The sequence below is a fragment of the Taudactylus pleione genome, unplaced genomic scaffold (assembly GCF_031769625.1).
Source record: "Taudactylus pleione unplaced genomic scaffold, aTauple2 ptg000018l, whole genome shotgun sequence".
Lineage (NCBI taxonomy): Eukaryota > Metazoa > Chordata > Amphibia > Anura > Myobatrachidae > Taudactylus > Taudactylus pleione.
This window is the reverse complement of record NW_028284420.1, coordinates 19,638,405-19,655,509: the sequence shown is the minus strand read 5'-3', so window position 1 is coordinate 19,655,509 and position 17,105 is coordinate 19,638,405. Positions and strand designations below refer to the sequence as shown.

At 43.1% G+C, this 17,105-nt stretch overlaps 1 protein-coding gene across 5 annotated transcripts in view; it reads left to right on the top strand.

Annotated features, from left to right (window-relative positions):
* The window catches only part of LOC148540716 (uncharacterized), a 62,027-nt gene that overhangs the window by 2,901 nt on the left and 42,021 nt on the right, over positions 1 to 17,105 (top strand). The window lies entirely within an intron of this gene.

Here is a 17,105-nt window from a genome sequence, read left to right as displayed (position 1 = left end):
GCCTGCCTTCCCGGGAGGTCAATTTTGTAAGTGTCCCGATGTGATATATATATATATATATATATATATATATATATATACCAGGCTTCTCTTCCCCAGAAAGAGCAGGCGGAATTCCACTGAACTTGATAAATCAACGTCAGTGCATTTTTAATTCAGCCGATGTTTCAAAGCCTGAAAGGCTTAGTCATCAGGGTGTGTATATATATATATACAGCCATTCCTCACTTAATGACCAAGTTCCGGTCCTATGACTTGGGGCCATATTCAGTTTGGAGCGAAAGGTCCGTTGCCGGACTTTTTTGCCGTCTTCCCCGCTTTTCTGTGCAAAAAAGTATCACACACGTCCCCGCATATCCCCGTATTCAATTTGGAATCGGCGAAAACAGGACCCGGCGAAACTGAAATTCACGATAAGTTCTGCCAGTTTTGGGGAAATCAGCCTGACACCCCTCAAAAGATGCTCTGACATGGGGGATCACTATGGGTACCCCCGAATAGCCGTGCTGAATGTATTTGGGGTTTTTAAATGGTCTCAATAGGCGCTATTAATGTCTTCAAGTAAGTGGTGAAGAATAGCATTTTGCAACTTTTTTTGGTGAAAATAAGTAGTCCCATCAAATTTGGGGTACATGAAAATGGGTGCAAGCATATTTTAAAATGTGTAAAGTCAAGCATTAAATAGTGCCAAAAACGCACCTTCAGCAAGCACCTGCTATCAAAAATACACCTCCCCCATACTTCCAGACCCCCCCAGAGGCTATTTCACTAGTTTTTGAATTTGTACCCCAATAATTTTTTTTTGCCTATTTTTTCAAAGTGCTTTTTTGGGGTGTTCTTTGTGTCATTTTTTTTATGCAGTTAGCATCAAGGGGGATGTAAAAAGGGTTTATGGTGGTCCCCGCAAGTTTGCACCCCAAAACCCCAATTCTGCACTTTTTTTCTGCCGGGTGTTCATAGGCCTATTACATCGCATTGCGTTATCGCGCCGGTGAAAAGGTTGATAAATTAAATCTGCAGTCTTCATGCTGATGCTGTTGATAGAGGTTTCTTATGGATGCCGGTAACTGGTCCCAGTGCGCGTGTGTATGTATAACTGCACCTTGGGTCTGTATAATTTCTTTGCGCTAAATTGTCTTTAGATCACAGCGTGTAACCTACTGTTTTTAGGTTGAATAATATACTTTGTGCTTTGGATACACATTTTCAAGGTCTGAAGGCTTTTAGTTTACTGTATGACTGCGTACGCAAATAGCGTCAATTTGAGAAGGTATAGGCAGGAATTAGAAGGTATAGGAAGGATTGTACCAGAGGTTTAAAACCGTATAACAAAATATATACACAGGGTGGCCAAAAATTATGTATACACGTTGGTAGTGTCGAAGCGGATAATTGGCTGAGACAGGATCGGTTTAAAATTAAATCTGCACAACGCCATTTTGCAAATGGCAATGAGACGCCATTTTGCGACTGGCCACCCAGGGCCATTTTAGTGAATCTCGCCCATTATAAATACATACAGCGATGCTATTATTTAGCGTTGTGCGATTCCCACGCAATAGAAAGAAGTTAAAAGTCCTCATCATATAAATACAGACAGTCACTAAAACATATAAAATGATCAACCCGGCAAAACACGTACCATGGCGTACTCCACAAACACGTATTCGCACAATGCTAACTAGCGTCTTTTCTCAATTCCCCAATACTTACACACTGCACACTTACATAAAAAGGTTCCCTAGCATTAAAGTGGAATATTCAAGGTTTATTCAGTATTATTAATGTTGTGAAATAAATGTAATTTGATATCTAAGGTTTAGTACATGGTAAACAGACCATGTTTGGTGTTGTATTATCCACTGTGTCTTTGCAGATTTCCGGTACCATTGGTGAGAAGATCGCAACATGTGTCAGCAAACTATGGACTACAGAGAGTTAAACATTAAAATGTACTCTGTAATGTAACCAGCTTAGATTTATTATGCAGCCGGAAACTGGACACAAAGAGCTGTTGGTTGCTGGATTGTGTCCATATGAATTGACCTATGAACTGTACTGTAACAGAAGAACCAGAAAGAAGAACCAATGGAATCATGCCAAACTGTTCTATTGCTCTGTAAGAGTATATATGTGGGCTCTCTAAACCTGGAGACCAGTCTTCTTGCTTTGCTGTTGACAGAGGTTTCTATATTGATGCCGGGATCTGGGTCCAGAGCGCGTGCGTATGTAACAACTGTACCTTGGGTCTGTATGATTTATTTGCGCTAATTGTCTTTAGATCACAGCGTGTAACCATCTGTTTTTTTATTGAATAATAACTTTTTGTGCTTTGGAACCACACTCAAAGTCTGAAAGCATTTATTTCTTGTGCGACTCATTACGCTAAATAGCGACAATTTTAGAAGGTATAGACAGGCAGGAATCGATAGTAGGTATACACAGTAATGATCTTTCATTATTTATTTTTTGTGGCAGAATTGAAATGATGGCAGGGAATCTGAATGAAGAACAAAGAAATTCGATTTTAGAGCAGTATTGGTAGACTTCGCCGACCTGGTTTTTTTCAGCAAGATGGGGCTCCTCCTCATTTTGCTTTGGCTGTATTGGAATACCTTGACAACACCTTCAAACAGCGTTGGTTGGGCAATGTGGCAGCATTGAATGGCCACCACGTTCACCCAACTTCACACCAATGGACTTCTTTTTCTGGGGTGTAATAAAGGACAAGGTATTGCTACTTAAGCCTCCCAAAGTAGATGATTTGAAAGAGTTAATCTCTCAAGCCTTTGTGCTACCAAGATATATGTGTTACTGTATGTCACAGTGTAAAGGACAGGTTGCATGAATGTTGCTATGCTGATGGAGGACATTTCGAGCACCTATGAGACTAAAACAGACAGACAATACTGAATGTGTTATCCTTCAGTCCAATAAACAAAACTGTATACCTACCTTTGGGCCACCCTGTATATATTAGAAATAGTTAATTAATCAGACTTCCTCAAGAGCTCTGTCAGCGGCCACTTCTAGGACTGTTCCCAAACTCCAGCACTCAGACAACTACACGGTTCATCCTACCATTATGGCAAATAAGGTCAATCATGTAATTATCAAGCTCTAAAATGTGTATGTGTGGCTCAGTATGAGTGGAGCAAGTCCCCTTTATGCCGGGGTAGGCTCAGATTATCACCTGCTGGGTAATCCAGCATCTATATGGGGGTTTGTGAATAACAAAAGCTGTGGCTGCATCATGAACTACACAGTGGCCAGATGCCGATCCAAATCACTGAATCCGGGTGACAGAGGGTGTGTGTGGGTGTGTTTACGGCAGGGCTGCCAAGAGCCAGGCCGGGCCTGGGTGAAGGGTGTGTGGCCTAATCGCAGGTGGCGTGGTCACGCCCCCTTAATTACTTTTTTTTTGCAGCGCCGGGAGGGGCACTGTAAGCTCCTCAGCCCAGCGCATATCCAGGGGGGGCTGATCGCTCCCCCCCCATAAGCATAGGGGACCGCTGCTGCTGCTGTTGGCTAATTGCCATCAAATCATATGATTTGATATTGGAAGCCCGGCAACCATTAGATCGCGGGCTTCCATTGTCCATCCCTTTTCCCTCCCCTCCCTGTCCGGGACACAAAGTCCCTGCCCCCTCCTATCCTCGGCATTGTCTAGAATTCTCCAACTCTCTCCCTGGCCAAGACCCTGCCCCCTCAACCCCTTCCCCTACTCTCCTCCAGGGCCGTAACTAGGGTAGTGCAACCAGTGCTATGGCACATGGCACCGCAGGGCAAGGGGCGCTGTTCGGGCCTGTCAATTTTTGTTTAATATCATTCTCACTTGTAGCTTCCTCTTATTTTATCCCCAGCATCTCCTGGCCTCTCCTATCTCTTCCCTGACACTTTCCCATGAGGCCATGGCCCTTTTTCAGGTGTGATATCTCCTTATTTAAAAAATAGGGGGGGGGCGCCAATGCACATTTTGGCACAGGGCATCAAAAAGTCTAGTTATGGCTCTGCTCTCCTCTACCCTGTTTGTCTATTCTTCTACTCTCTCCTATCCCTGATAAAAACCCTGCTCCCTCATCCCAAGTCCCTGCTCCTTCCTTTCAGAGCTTAGCCCATCTCTGTTTTACTTTTCTGTTACATAGCATTGCAGTACACTATGGAGCTCCGCAGGGACCAGGCAAAACAAATCCTCCTTCATATAATGGCTCGTGAAGATGTGAAAATGTTCTAATGTTATCTAGGGAGTGGTATATATATGCAATGGTATGGTGTGTATTGTTTTTGTGGGGGGTTGGTATGGGCCAAAACTAGTATTTTTATCACCCGGGGTAAGGCAGTGATTTGGCACACCCCGCAACAACATAAAAAGAGGACCTTCTGGACGCGCCGAAGGTGCGCATGCTCCCAAAAAGGGTGTGTGGTTTTATGATATAGTAATGCCCTTTACATATTATGTCACTCTATAATGCCTCTTATAACACATTGTGCCACAGTAATGCCCCTTATGACATTATAGAAGCATAAACATAGAAACAGAATTTGACGGCAGATAAGAACCACTTGACCTATCTAGTCTGCCCCATTTTTAAACATATTGTTACCTCAACCCTTATTGATCGTTACTTTTTCTGAAGGATATCCTTATGTCTATTCCATGCATGTTTAAATTGCTCGACTGTTATCCTCTACCACCTCTGATGGGAGGCTATTCCACTTGTCCACTACCCTTTCTGAAGTAATTTTCCCCTGAACCTATCACCCTCCAGTTTCAGAATATGTCCTCTTGTTCTATTACTTCTTTTTCTTTGAAGATTATCTCATTCCTTTACCTTGTTAAAACCCTTTATATATTTGAACGTTTTTATCATGTCCCCCCCTTTCCCTTCTCTGGTAAAAACTATACATATTAAGATCTTTTAGTCTTTCCTGGTATGTTTAGTGGTGTAGACCTTGCACCATTTTAGTTGCCCTTCTTTGTACAGTCTCTAATGTATTAATATCCTTCTGGAGTTATGGCCTCCAGAACTGAACACAGAATTCAAGATGAGGATGAACCAATGACCTATACAGGGGTATTACCACTTCTTTCTTTCTGCTACTGATTCCTTTCCCTATGCAACCAAGCATCTGACTTGCCTTCCTCATTGCTTTGTTACAATGGTTGCTTGCGTTTAAGTCACCTGAAATAATGACTCCTAGATACCTTTCCTCTTCAGTAGTTTCCAGTATAGTTCAATTAATACTATATTTAGCCTTTGGATTTTTGAGACCCAAGTGCATGATCTTGCATTAAACTGTAGTTGCCACATTCTTGACCATTCCTCTAGTCTACCTAGATCATCAATCATTTGTTGTAGCCCTCCTGGGTAGTCTACCCGGTTGCATACCTTTGTGTCATCTGCAAAAAGGCATAGTTACCCTTCAATACCATTTGCAATGTCACAAATAAAGATATTAAAAAGTACTGGTCCAAGTACAGATCCCTGAGGTACTCCACTGGTAACATTTCCCTCTTGAGACTGCACTCCGTTTACTACAACTCTCTGTTTCCTATCCTGCAGCCATTATCTTATCCATTCAACTATCTTTGTATCCAATCCCATGCTTTCCAGTTTATTTAACAGTCTACAATGTGGAACAGTGTCAAAAGCCTTACTAAAGTCTAGATAAGCTTTATCTATGCCCCCCCTTAATCTATTTCCTTAGTCATCCAGTCAAAAAAGTCAATAAGGTTTGTTAAACATGATCTCCCCCCAGTAAATCCATACTGTTTGGGGTCCTGCAAATTGCTGGATTTGAGATAATCTACAAGTCTTTCTTTTAAGAGTATTTCCATAATTTTCCCTACTACTGATGTAAGGCTCACTGGTCGGTAGTTGCTTGCCTCGTCCTTGCTTCCACTTTTGTGCAGTGGGACAACGTTCGCTCTTTTCAAGTCCTCTGGAATTACTCCAGTAGCTAGTGACTGGTTGAATAATTCTGTTAATGGTGTTACCAACACCCGTTTAAGCTCTTTTAGTATCCTTGGATGTATCCCATCTGGCCCCGTTGATTTATCCACTTTCAGTTTTGAGAGTTCTGTTAGGATCTTCTCCTCTGTAAATGTACTTGTTCCTACCTCATTTTTCTGATTACACCTGCAACTTAACTGTGGCCTCTTACCCTCTCTTTCAGTAGTGAATACTGAACAAAAATAATTACTAAGATGATCAACTATTACATTGTCTCCCTCAACAAGACTCCCTCTTTCTGTCTTTAGTCTTATTATTCCACCTTTTGTTTTTCTCCTTTTGCTTATATACTTAATATCATCAGCTTTTGCCTTTGCACATCTGATTACTTTCTTAGCCTCCTTCTGATTTACAAGATACACCTCTTTGTCCTAATTATTTTGCGTCTGCTTGTATTTCCTAAAGGCCATCTTTTTTGCTTTCACAATACTTACTACCTCTTTCCCAAACCACACTGGCTTCCTTTTCCTTGTGGTTTTCCTAACCCTTTTGATACAAAGGTCTGTTGCCTTTAATATTGCACTTTTTAAATTTTCCCACCTCTCCTGCACTCCTTAAAGTTCCTCAACTCTGCCAAAGATTTGCTTACATATCTTCCCATCCCTGCAAAATAAGCCTTCTTAAAATCTAACACCTTTGTTTTTGTATGGGGTGAGTCAGTATCTGTCTTTATTCTTACCCCACTTTACATCAGATATTCTGTCTCCATTTGTAAGTATTAAGTCTAATATTGCATCTGTCCGAGTGGGCTCCCTCACCAATTGCTGGAGGGAGGCTCCCTGCAATGAATTTCGGATGTCCCTACTTCTAGTGGAACTTGCCACAGACACCTCCCAGTTTATATCGGGTAGATTCAAATCTCCCATGATCATAACCTCTCCTTTTAATGCCATTTTAGTGATGTCCTGCAATAGTTTATTGTCCAGTTCCTCTTCCTGACCTGGTGGTCTGTAGATCACCCCAATACAAAGAGTCACTTTTTCCCCTGTTTCTATAGTCACCCAAAGGGACTAGGGGCCTCATTCAGAGGCGGTCGTAGGATGCAAGCGGTCGCTTGCATCCTGAACGGCCACATCCATGTCGGTCTTTAGGCCGTGGGTTAACACCCACAGCTCTAACAACCGCTAAGGGAAATGGTCTCGATGGTCAAGACCATCGCGACCATCGGGGCTTACGACGAGACCCTAGGGTAGGGTCTCGTCAACCTTAAGCCCCAGGGAGCTTCCTGCTCTGTTTGAACAGGAAGCTCCCCACTGACATCACTGATGACGTCAGTGGGGACGCCCACAAAACGGCAAGTGTTCCGAAAGGAACGCCTCCGTTTGGCCGGGCACGCCCCCTGCCCGCCCAGCAAACGGAGCGAGCTGTCAATCAACATCGACAGCTCGTTCCGTCTGCTTCGAGCCCGCTAACGACGGGTGATCCGTTGTTAGCGGGGGCTCGCGTATGCGCACGACGGAGCAGTCTCCGTCGTGCGCATGCCCTGTGGACCAACATCGAGTCGGTTGCGAGCGTTCAGCACTCGCGACCGACTCTGAATAAGGTCCTAGGTTTTTTCTTCAATACTATGTATTAACGTAGTATTTATGCTTTCCTTGACATACATTGCTACTCCTCCTCGTATTCTTCCCATTCTGTCCTTCCTAAATAAAGTATATCCCAGTATAGCTATGTCCCAGTCATGATTTTCATTGCACCATGACTCTGTAATAGCCACAATATCGAGATCATCCCTTGTCATTATTGCATTTTATTTCCTAAGCTCCTAGCATTTGCACACATTGCTCTTAGAGTTTTATTTGTTTGCTTATTTCTCCTGTTCCTAGGTTTGTTCATCTCTCTGCCTATGTTTATTTGGTTTTGTTCTGAATTATCTTCTGTTGCTGTGGATATGCTTCATGTTCCATTTCCCAGCAGAAATAATACCTCTTGGTTGGGGGAGCAGATTTATTTTTTCTTGTTTGGTTCACTGTCCCCCTCTTCACACAGTATTCTAGTTCCTTTTGAAAATGGATACAGACCATCATATTTGTATAAGCTTCTATTTTGCCAGATGGCGTGGCTATGGACTGTCAATCCAAATCCCTCCTCATAACACCACTTCTGTAACCAAACATTATGCCACACAGTCATGCCCCTAACATATTATGCCACACAGTAATGCCCCTTATAACACATAAACCACTCCCCTACCCCTGTGTCCCCTTTAGTAGCAGGGCTCAGAGTCACGCAGGCAGACACAGGCTGCAGTGCCACTCCCAGAATGCCAAGCGCGACGACATCATGCGGCGTGATTCATGCCCGACACCAGCAATGGGAGACTGGGACTCCCAATAGTTACTGTCGTACAGTAACTGTTCATAGTAATGGCAATGTGCAAAAACGGGCGGGCACGAGTGATAAATCTCATTGTGTATGATAAATGGTGCTCCAGCCAATCAGCTCCCAACTGTCATTTTTCAAACAGATGACAGTTGGGAGTTGTTTGGCAGGAGCTCCAATATCATACGCAATGAGTTTTACCACTCGTTGTGAATGATAAAACTCGTTGATAAATGAGACCCACGGAGCTCAAATATTTAAAAATAGTTCCGTCATTTGCACCTGCCAGAAGCCCTGTATTACCATGTTTAAAGTTATAATGCCACCATTGTCAAAAATGCTTCAAATAACATTACAGGCACATCAGGATCCACCTATCGACATTACGCTGTCATTGTTTTGACTGCCAACAATCATACTGGTCCCCTCAGGAGAACTCACGAATTCAAGCAGAATGGCAGCCATATTGTGCTGTAGCTTTAAATAAACATAACAATTTTGGGATGACACACGGGCTGATTCTGAGGTGGACGCAGAAGCACCTATTAGCATTTGCGTCTATTAGCGGTCGCCTGTCTGTAACTTTATGCAAATGTCGATACAAAGTCCTTCCCTTGTGAACATATGTGCATCCGAGTGTGCAAGGACTGAGATACTTTTACTATCTGTAGACATAAAACCGATTGGTGCATCGGTCACACCATCAAAACTTGCACCAGCCCTATGGCAGGTGCAGTTTTTCCATCTGACCATGGCCTTCTAAATTCTAACCCTGTGTCCGTGCGTCTGGATATAAATAAAAATAAAGGTCCTCAAGGCTCCCCAACAGTTCATGTTTTAGAGATTTCCATGGTTAACCACAGGTGACTTAATCAGTACCTCAGTCAATTTGATTTAACCACCTGTGCTCAACCATGGATATCTCTAAAACCTGAGCTTTTGGGGAGCCTTGAGAACCGCGTTTGGGAACCTCTACCCTAGGGAATATTATTCCAGCTCTGGTGAGATAACCCACTATTTCAGAGTCTCCCTGACATTCTAGGATAGAGGGCCTTCTTCAGATATGTACCTAAAAACCCAATGATTTGCGTACATATCTGATGTTTGTGGGTCTGTGCATGCGCAGGACCTGTTCAGCGTATGTGCAGAATGAGTCCTGCGTGTTAGCATGCAGTGCTACCAAGCTGCAGCGTGATTGATGTACTGCAGCCGTTTTGGGGGCGGGGAGGTGGCGGTGCCGGGCTGTGTTCCTGGAAACGTGGATGTGTCGTCCCCGTTCCCTGGGAGTGCCGTTACCAGGGTCTGCGTCATAGGATGCAAATTTACTGGCCTTGCAAGCAGCCAGGAGCCAGCCAGGCTGAGTAAGCTTTGGTCACAGATGCATGTAGGTGGTTCTATTTCCTATAGACCTCTCCTGTTACATTAGCATATTAGTTGGACGGTATTGCACAGGTATTTCTTTGCGGCTGTGCAATACCATCGATATTTGATCAGACACAAAGTGGGTAAGTACCCTTCTAAACATGTTTCACTGCTATTTTGAAACAGCTGTATCTGTGGCAAGAAACATTTCTCCTTTAATTATTAATTTCAATGTGACATACTGTCATTGTGACATCATCGCTGCCACATCTGACTTGCTATTGTCACTGGTAAGTTACCATTGTCAGTGTGAGCCCAAAGCAATTTGGACGTGTATCTGACAGCGGAGTGCATTTCAGGTGAAATTATGATGGAAGTAAGGAGAAGACGATTTCATGGGCGGTAAGTTTCATTCATTTTATCTAAATAGATTACGGGCCAGATTCAGTTAGTCGCGATAGAATGAAAACTTAACGCCGGAGAAGTTTTCGCACTATTCGCGTGTTTTGGTGCAATATTTTTGTGTCTTTTGGCAATGTGCGCTCCCGCTTTTCACCCTATCCTGTTATATGAATAATTGCTTAAGTGTTGAAAAATTATAAAAAGTAATATTTTTTTAGAGAAAATAATTGCTGTAGTTAAATTGGGGGTACATTAAAATGGGCGCTGGTATAATATTGTGTCTATAAAGTGCAATTTTAAATAAAAAATAAAAAAATACACCTGCTGCAGCTACCTGTAATCCTAAAAACGCCTGCCCCATCCATACAGTCCCCCAAATACCTGACCCAGTACTTTAGATCCATTTTACACTACTTTTATTTTTTTCACCCCAATATTGTCATTTCATTATTTGCCAAAATAAGCTCATTAAAAAATTATTTTTACCAAATTAATCAAAAGGGGGGGGGGGTCCAAGGGGTTCTGAACCAAGGAGCTGATTCAGACCCGGACGCTAAGCTGCGCTCTCACGCAGCCAAACGGGGCTGGGTATGCTAATGCCGTGATCGCACTGTCTGGTGGAAGGATGCCCTCTATGCCTTAGAGAGCGATGGCAGAGCGAACACAGGCCAGCACATGTCATCTCCAGGAAGTGTGTGATTAATCTGTGACATCGAAAGCCATCGGAGCTGCACGCAGCACTTGAGGTAGACCCTACCCCACCGCAAGCACTGCGATCAATGCTTTCTAAAATACAACCAAGAGACGTGTAAAACGCAGTTAAGACGCCCAGACACGCCTGCGTTTGCACATCCACTCCCCCATTCACAAGCACCTTCTCCTGTTACCACCCACAAACGGCACTATCTGTCACTAAAATTAGCGTCCAGTCTGTGCACTACTAGCGCACAATTTCTGAGTGCAGTGAGTGACTTGCGCATGCGCCTATTTATGAATTCGCAAATGGGCGATTATTGGCCAGAGTGTGCATCCGCGGCTTAGCGTCCGGGTCTTAAACAGGCCCCAAGTCCCCACATGTTTTGACAAAAATAGGGATTTTGCTAAATTTTTTTACCTGCTCTGAGATGGTGAAACCTTTCCGCTGGTTTATCACTATGGAGTTTTCGTATGTGCGAAAACTTTGGCAATAGGATTGCACAATATGCAGTTTTGTGCGATAAGTTTGCAACTACCAATGCTTTTGGCCAAAACGCTGCTTTTTGCGTCCTTTGCCCGGAATGCATTTCCTGATGTATCAGAATTAGTGGAAAGGGCTGGATTATGGGTCACAAATGTTTGGGGCTGAAAATGATCTTAGGGCCTTTTGTGAGAAGGGGAGGAGCTGTAACCAGTACTGTGTGGGTGTTGCCAGCAGTGGCGTAACTAGGGTATTTGGAGCCCAGGGCAAGTTAAAAAAACTGAGCCCCCCCCTTAAGTATGTACACGTGCCAAAAAATTGTGTGGTAATATGCCATAGGGGGCGTGGCCGCTGCAAAATGTGGGCATGTTAACATGACACACCACCGTTTCTCGTCACTCGTGGAACATTCCTTTCCATTCCATATATTTCGATATCTCACATTTTCCAGCAACAATCAGAGGCATTCCCAAAGGCAAATTTCTTTTAACCAAATGGAATTGCTCGACGTCAACCACCTACAAAAAAGAGCTGATGAATTAAGTGACTAAGTAAAAGAGGTTAAAGTAAAAAAATGGTGAAAAAAGCCTACAAAGAAACACAGGGGTACAAGAGAGAACAATTATTGATCCCAAAAGTCAAGTATAGCAGAGAAGAACCAGTTCGCTACTGTAATCAATGAGAAGAGTTCGAAGACAATCTGACTAAACATTGGGGTATATTACATACAGATTATGATCTATCGAAAATACTAGATGAGAAACTACCAATTGGTTGTAGAAGATCGAAGAACCTGAATGATCTATTGGTACAAAGCTATTTAGAAACCATCAAGGAATCGAAATACCCAAGTTCAGGATCCAAACCATGTAAAACATGCAAGGCTTGTCAATACATGATACCCATTAATAAATATATAAATAGATATGGGGAAGAGAGGAACATCAAAGATTATATAAATTGTAACAGTATAGGTGTCATCTATCATTTGGAATGCCCATGTGGAAAACATTATATCGGCAAAACAATAAGACCAATGAAGAAAAGGATCCTAGAACATGTAGACAGTATTCGTAATGCTAAAACGGACCAACAGAGAATGAAACCTTTTACTCCAGTGGCAAAACACTTCTTTAAATATCATCAAGGAGATCCCATTGGACTGAAAGTCTTTGGAATGGAGAGAATCACTATTAACATCAGAGGTGGAGACCTTGAGCAGGTTACTTTTACAAAAATAATCTAGACTAATTTTCTTAATGAACCCTAGCTCCCCTTTTGGTTTGAATGAAGGAAATAATTTCTCAGTCTTTCTATGATGCCTTGAATGAGACTGATTGCCTCAATCATAATGAGATTCCTTTATGATGATCAGGAATTTTTTCAAAAAATGACAACATATATTCTGTATGGGAGTCACACAATATGATTAATCTTTCCATTATATGACACCTATCTCTACAAATAAATAGTACACCTGGATGAACAGCAATCCTTTTCTACATAGCATACAATATCTCTGTATAATTTAATTTTTCATTATAGTAATATTTATTACTGCACTAATGTATACTAATTAAAAATAATCACCTCTCTTTATATAGAATTCAAAACAAGTACCATACAAGCTTCTACAATATAGAATAAACAACTTTGTACAATATATTATATAGAATGAACATCGAACCATTATCACAGGGCCGGATTTCCCACTAGGCATCCTAGTTGCTGGCCTAGGGCCCGGCGGGCCCCAAGGGGCCCATGGACGGGCCCCTTTGCCCGAAGAAATTACATGATCTCGTGACTGCGCGAGTACCACGTGACGTCATGACGTCACGCGGTCCTGCCTCCACTCCCAGGCGCGCCGCAGTGCTCAGGAGGGTTCTCGCCGATGTCGCTGCAAGACCTGTTCCCCGCCGCCAGTCTTCTGCTGCCGCTGTTGGAGCCACCAGGACCAGGTAAGTCTAAGTGGGGGGCTGTGATGGAGGGGGCTATGAGGAGAGGCTTTGATGGAGGGGGTTATGAGGAGGGGCTGTGATGGAGGAGGCTATGAGGAGGGGAATATATGGGGGCTGTGATAAGTGGAGTGAGGGGGGCTGTGATGAGAGGTGCTGGGCTGTGAGGGGCTCCATGGGGAGGGGGAATGAGTGAGCTAGGATGAAGGTCCACTGTGAAGAGGGGATATGAGGAGCTGTGATGGAGGTGACTGTAATGAGGGGGATTGAGAGGGGCTGTGATGGAGAGGATATGAGGGGCTGTGATGAGGGTAGTTTGAGGGAGTGGGGCCCCAAACTAGTATCCTGCCTAGGGCCCCGTGAGGTCTAAATCCGGCTCTGCATTATTATATAACCCTTCATAATACAAAACTTGAAATCATGCACATTAAAATTAATAGAACTATCTATATTTCACAACGAGGGCATCTCAAACATTATTAACCACACATATTAAAAGGAATTGTCCCAATACATAAAGACCTTTCTAACATATATGTACTTAAATCATATCTATTCTGTAAAGAGCAATACAGATTATTTGATATATTAGTTTTACAGAAACATCACAATATTTGTATATCACTATTAAGTTTCAATCAAAATCACAACAATATTCTTTAATATTTTCACAAATCACGGTAGCACAACTTACCTATTCACGATAATCACATTACACACATATTTTAAATGTTTTCTTCACATACAATCATTTTATTACACACTACAAAAAACATTTTTTTCTATCATTTTAATATTTTGATATTTTACATAGTTATATTATTAAGATCATGGGATTACATTTGCATTAGTTATTTTATCACATGAATTATCACTATCACACATACATGTTTTAAGACATGTGCACAATTTACTCACACTATTCCTTCACGTTATCACCTAGTAATCTCAACCGCCAATTATTTTCACCACATATCCATAATTAACATCTACATCACTTTTTTGTTTAATCTGTCAGCAATAATATAGCTTCATTGCACTTATTTTAATTACTTATAGTCACCATAATACATAAAGAAGAACCAAGTATATATGGTTTTGTATTATCAGAATATCATAAGGGATTCTGGGCCTGATTCAGAGCCGGATGCTCTGACAGAGTGCTCGCTCTAAATCAGGGGCGGCCCTCTGGTTTTTTTGAGCGGCCTCCTGGCCGCTCGCATAGCTGTGGGTGACCACCCACAGCTATAGCGAGCGGCCATGATGATGGTCGCGATGGTCAAGACCATCACGACCATTGGGCTTGCGATGAGACCCTTGTGGTAGGGTCTCGTTGCCGCAAGCCCAAGAGTGCTTTCGGCTCTAACAGAGCTTGTGATGTCAGTGGGGCCGGCCCCAGACGGCAGGCGTTCCCATGGGAACGCCTCCATTTGGGCAGCCACTCCCCCGGTCCACCCACCGAAGGGGGCGTGCTGTCACTCATGCGCACTGGGCCACCATCGACCCGCTTGCAAGCGCATAGCGCTCGCGAGCGGGTCTGAATCAGGCCCTCTGTTATATATTAACAGAAACTATAATGGTATATTAACCTAACTATTCTCATATGAGAGAAAAAAGCAGAATGATGCCAATAGTAGTATCAGTGAATTCATAGTGCAAACATTCTACCATCTATAGTGGAAGTGAAATGACACACAGGGAGTTAATCAACAAGACATTTCTCTTCTGAATTATGTGGCTGTACCTGATTGGGAGAAATACTAACCTGGTGAGATAAAAGCCGAACCCGGAAGGGCAATCGGCTTGCCTTGACAAAGCAGTCATCTGTGAAACGCATGTCGGCATGTACCGGCCATACGGAGTCTGTAAAATTAATATCTAATATGCTTACATTCAGACCAGTAGCAGCTAGTTAGTGCGCTTTGCCTGCAAGGGGTAGCTACTATGGGGTCTCTTCAGCATTGATTTTTTTACATAAAATACGGAAACTATGATTTCCGTATTTATTATGTAGCTCCCCTATTCAGCAATGGGATAATGGAGAAGATAATGCAATTATCTTCTTCATTGATTCCCATCTCGCTGAATACCGCACTGTAGGGATCAGCCATTGATCTCTAGAGTGCTTTAACACTTTTTGCTATTCAGCAAAGCAAAAAGTGTTAAATCACTCGATAAATATTTCCTTTATATAACGCCATCTCAGAATGGTGTTACATGAAGAAAATACTTATATTTCCCGAAAACTGCAGGGACAGAGGAAAATGTTCCCATAAGTCCCTGCAGTATCTTGTAACCCCGTCCAGTCTCCGTCCCTGCTTCCTGGTGATGGGTGACAGGTAAGTCACTCTAGAGGCTTTTAAAACCCCCGAAATTGATTGATATGTTTATACAGGCTTTATACTAGCCTGTATACATGTATATTTATGTGAAATTATATTTAACATGTATATATAAATGTTAAATATAAAAGCGCATAAATATACATGTATACAGGCTAGTATAAAGCTTGTATACACATATCAATCAGTTTCGGGAGGCTGGAACTGTACTTATCCCTCCACAGTCACCGGGAAGCCAGTATGGAGACTGTTCCCAAGCACATGACTGAGGATGCGCAGGGAACAAACAGAAGGGATTGTTTCGGAATCCCAAAAACAATCCCTTCTATGACATCGCAGGAATAGCGTGTTACCGAAACCGCTGTCCCTGCTGAAACACGCTATCCCTGCTGAAAATGTTGCTGAATAGCTTACATATTTTATTATAATTGATGAAATCTCGTGACAATGTTGCCTGATAATATTCTGGGCAACATCATCACTGTTGCTGAATAGACCCCTATGAGATGTATATGAATGTTATATATACCCTGTATGTTTCAAATGAACGCTGCAGCATTTCAGTACAGTATGTATTAGTTTGCCAGTAGAAGGTGGGCTTAGCCTGCGAGGAATAGAAGGCATCACCTATACTTTATGAACATACTAGTGACACAATTTTGTTCCCATTGTACAGTATTATGTAATATATGGATGACTATTGGAATAGTAGTAGTCGGATAGTGACCATTACCAACGAGTAACAGACTACACAGATATTGTGTATGTGTGGATTAGATCAGCAGCAGGGACAGAGGGCCTGATTCTGACCCAGTTGCGAGCGCTGTGCGCTCGCAACTGGGTTGATGGTGGGCCAGTGCGCATGCGCACGACGGAGCCGGCTCCATCGTGCGCATGCGCGAGACCCAGATAGCGACGGGCAATCCGGGTCTCGTACCAAAGGGGGTGTGCTGTCGATGTTGAGTGACAGCACGCCCCCTTTGGTGGGCGGGCCGGGGGAGTGGCTGCCCAAACAGAGGCGTTCCCATGTGAACGCCTCCGTTTGGGGCCGGCCCCACTGACATCACGAGTGATGTCAGTGGGAGACTTTTCGGCTCTGTTAGAGCTGAAATCTCTCTGGGGCTTGCGAGAACGAGACCCTACCACAAGGGTCTCGTCACAAGCCCGATAGTCACGATGGTCTTGACTATCGCGGCCATCTTCCTGGCTGCTCGCTATAGCTGTGGGTGGTCACCCACAGCTATGCGAGCGGCCAGGAGGCCTTTCTAAAATAAAAAAAGAACGGCCCTGATTCAGAGAGAGCGCTCTGTCAGAGCGTCCGGCTCTGAATCAGGGCCAGAGATCTTAGCCTGCGGGTATTAGGGCACATAGGTATATGTGAATAAGTCATGCAAGTGACTCACCCGTTGTATATTGGACACATGTCACAGTGATCTGAATATATGCTACAGTGATTATAGCGCACTCACTGCTGACCGCAACAAATAATAGTTTGGAATTCCCTGTATATAATTAAATTAATTTGATTGAA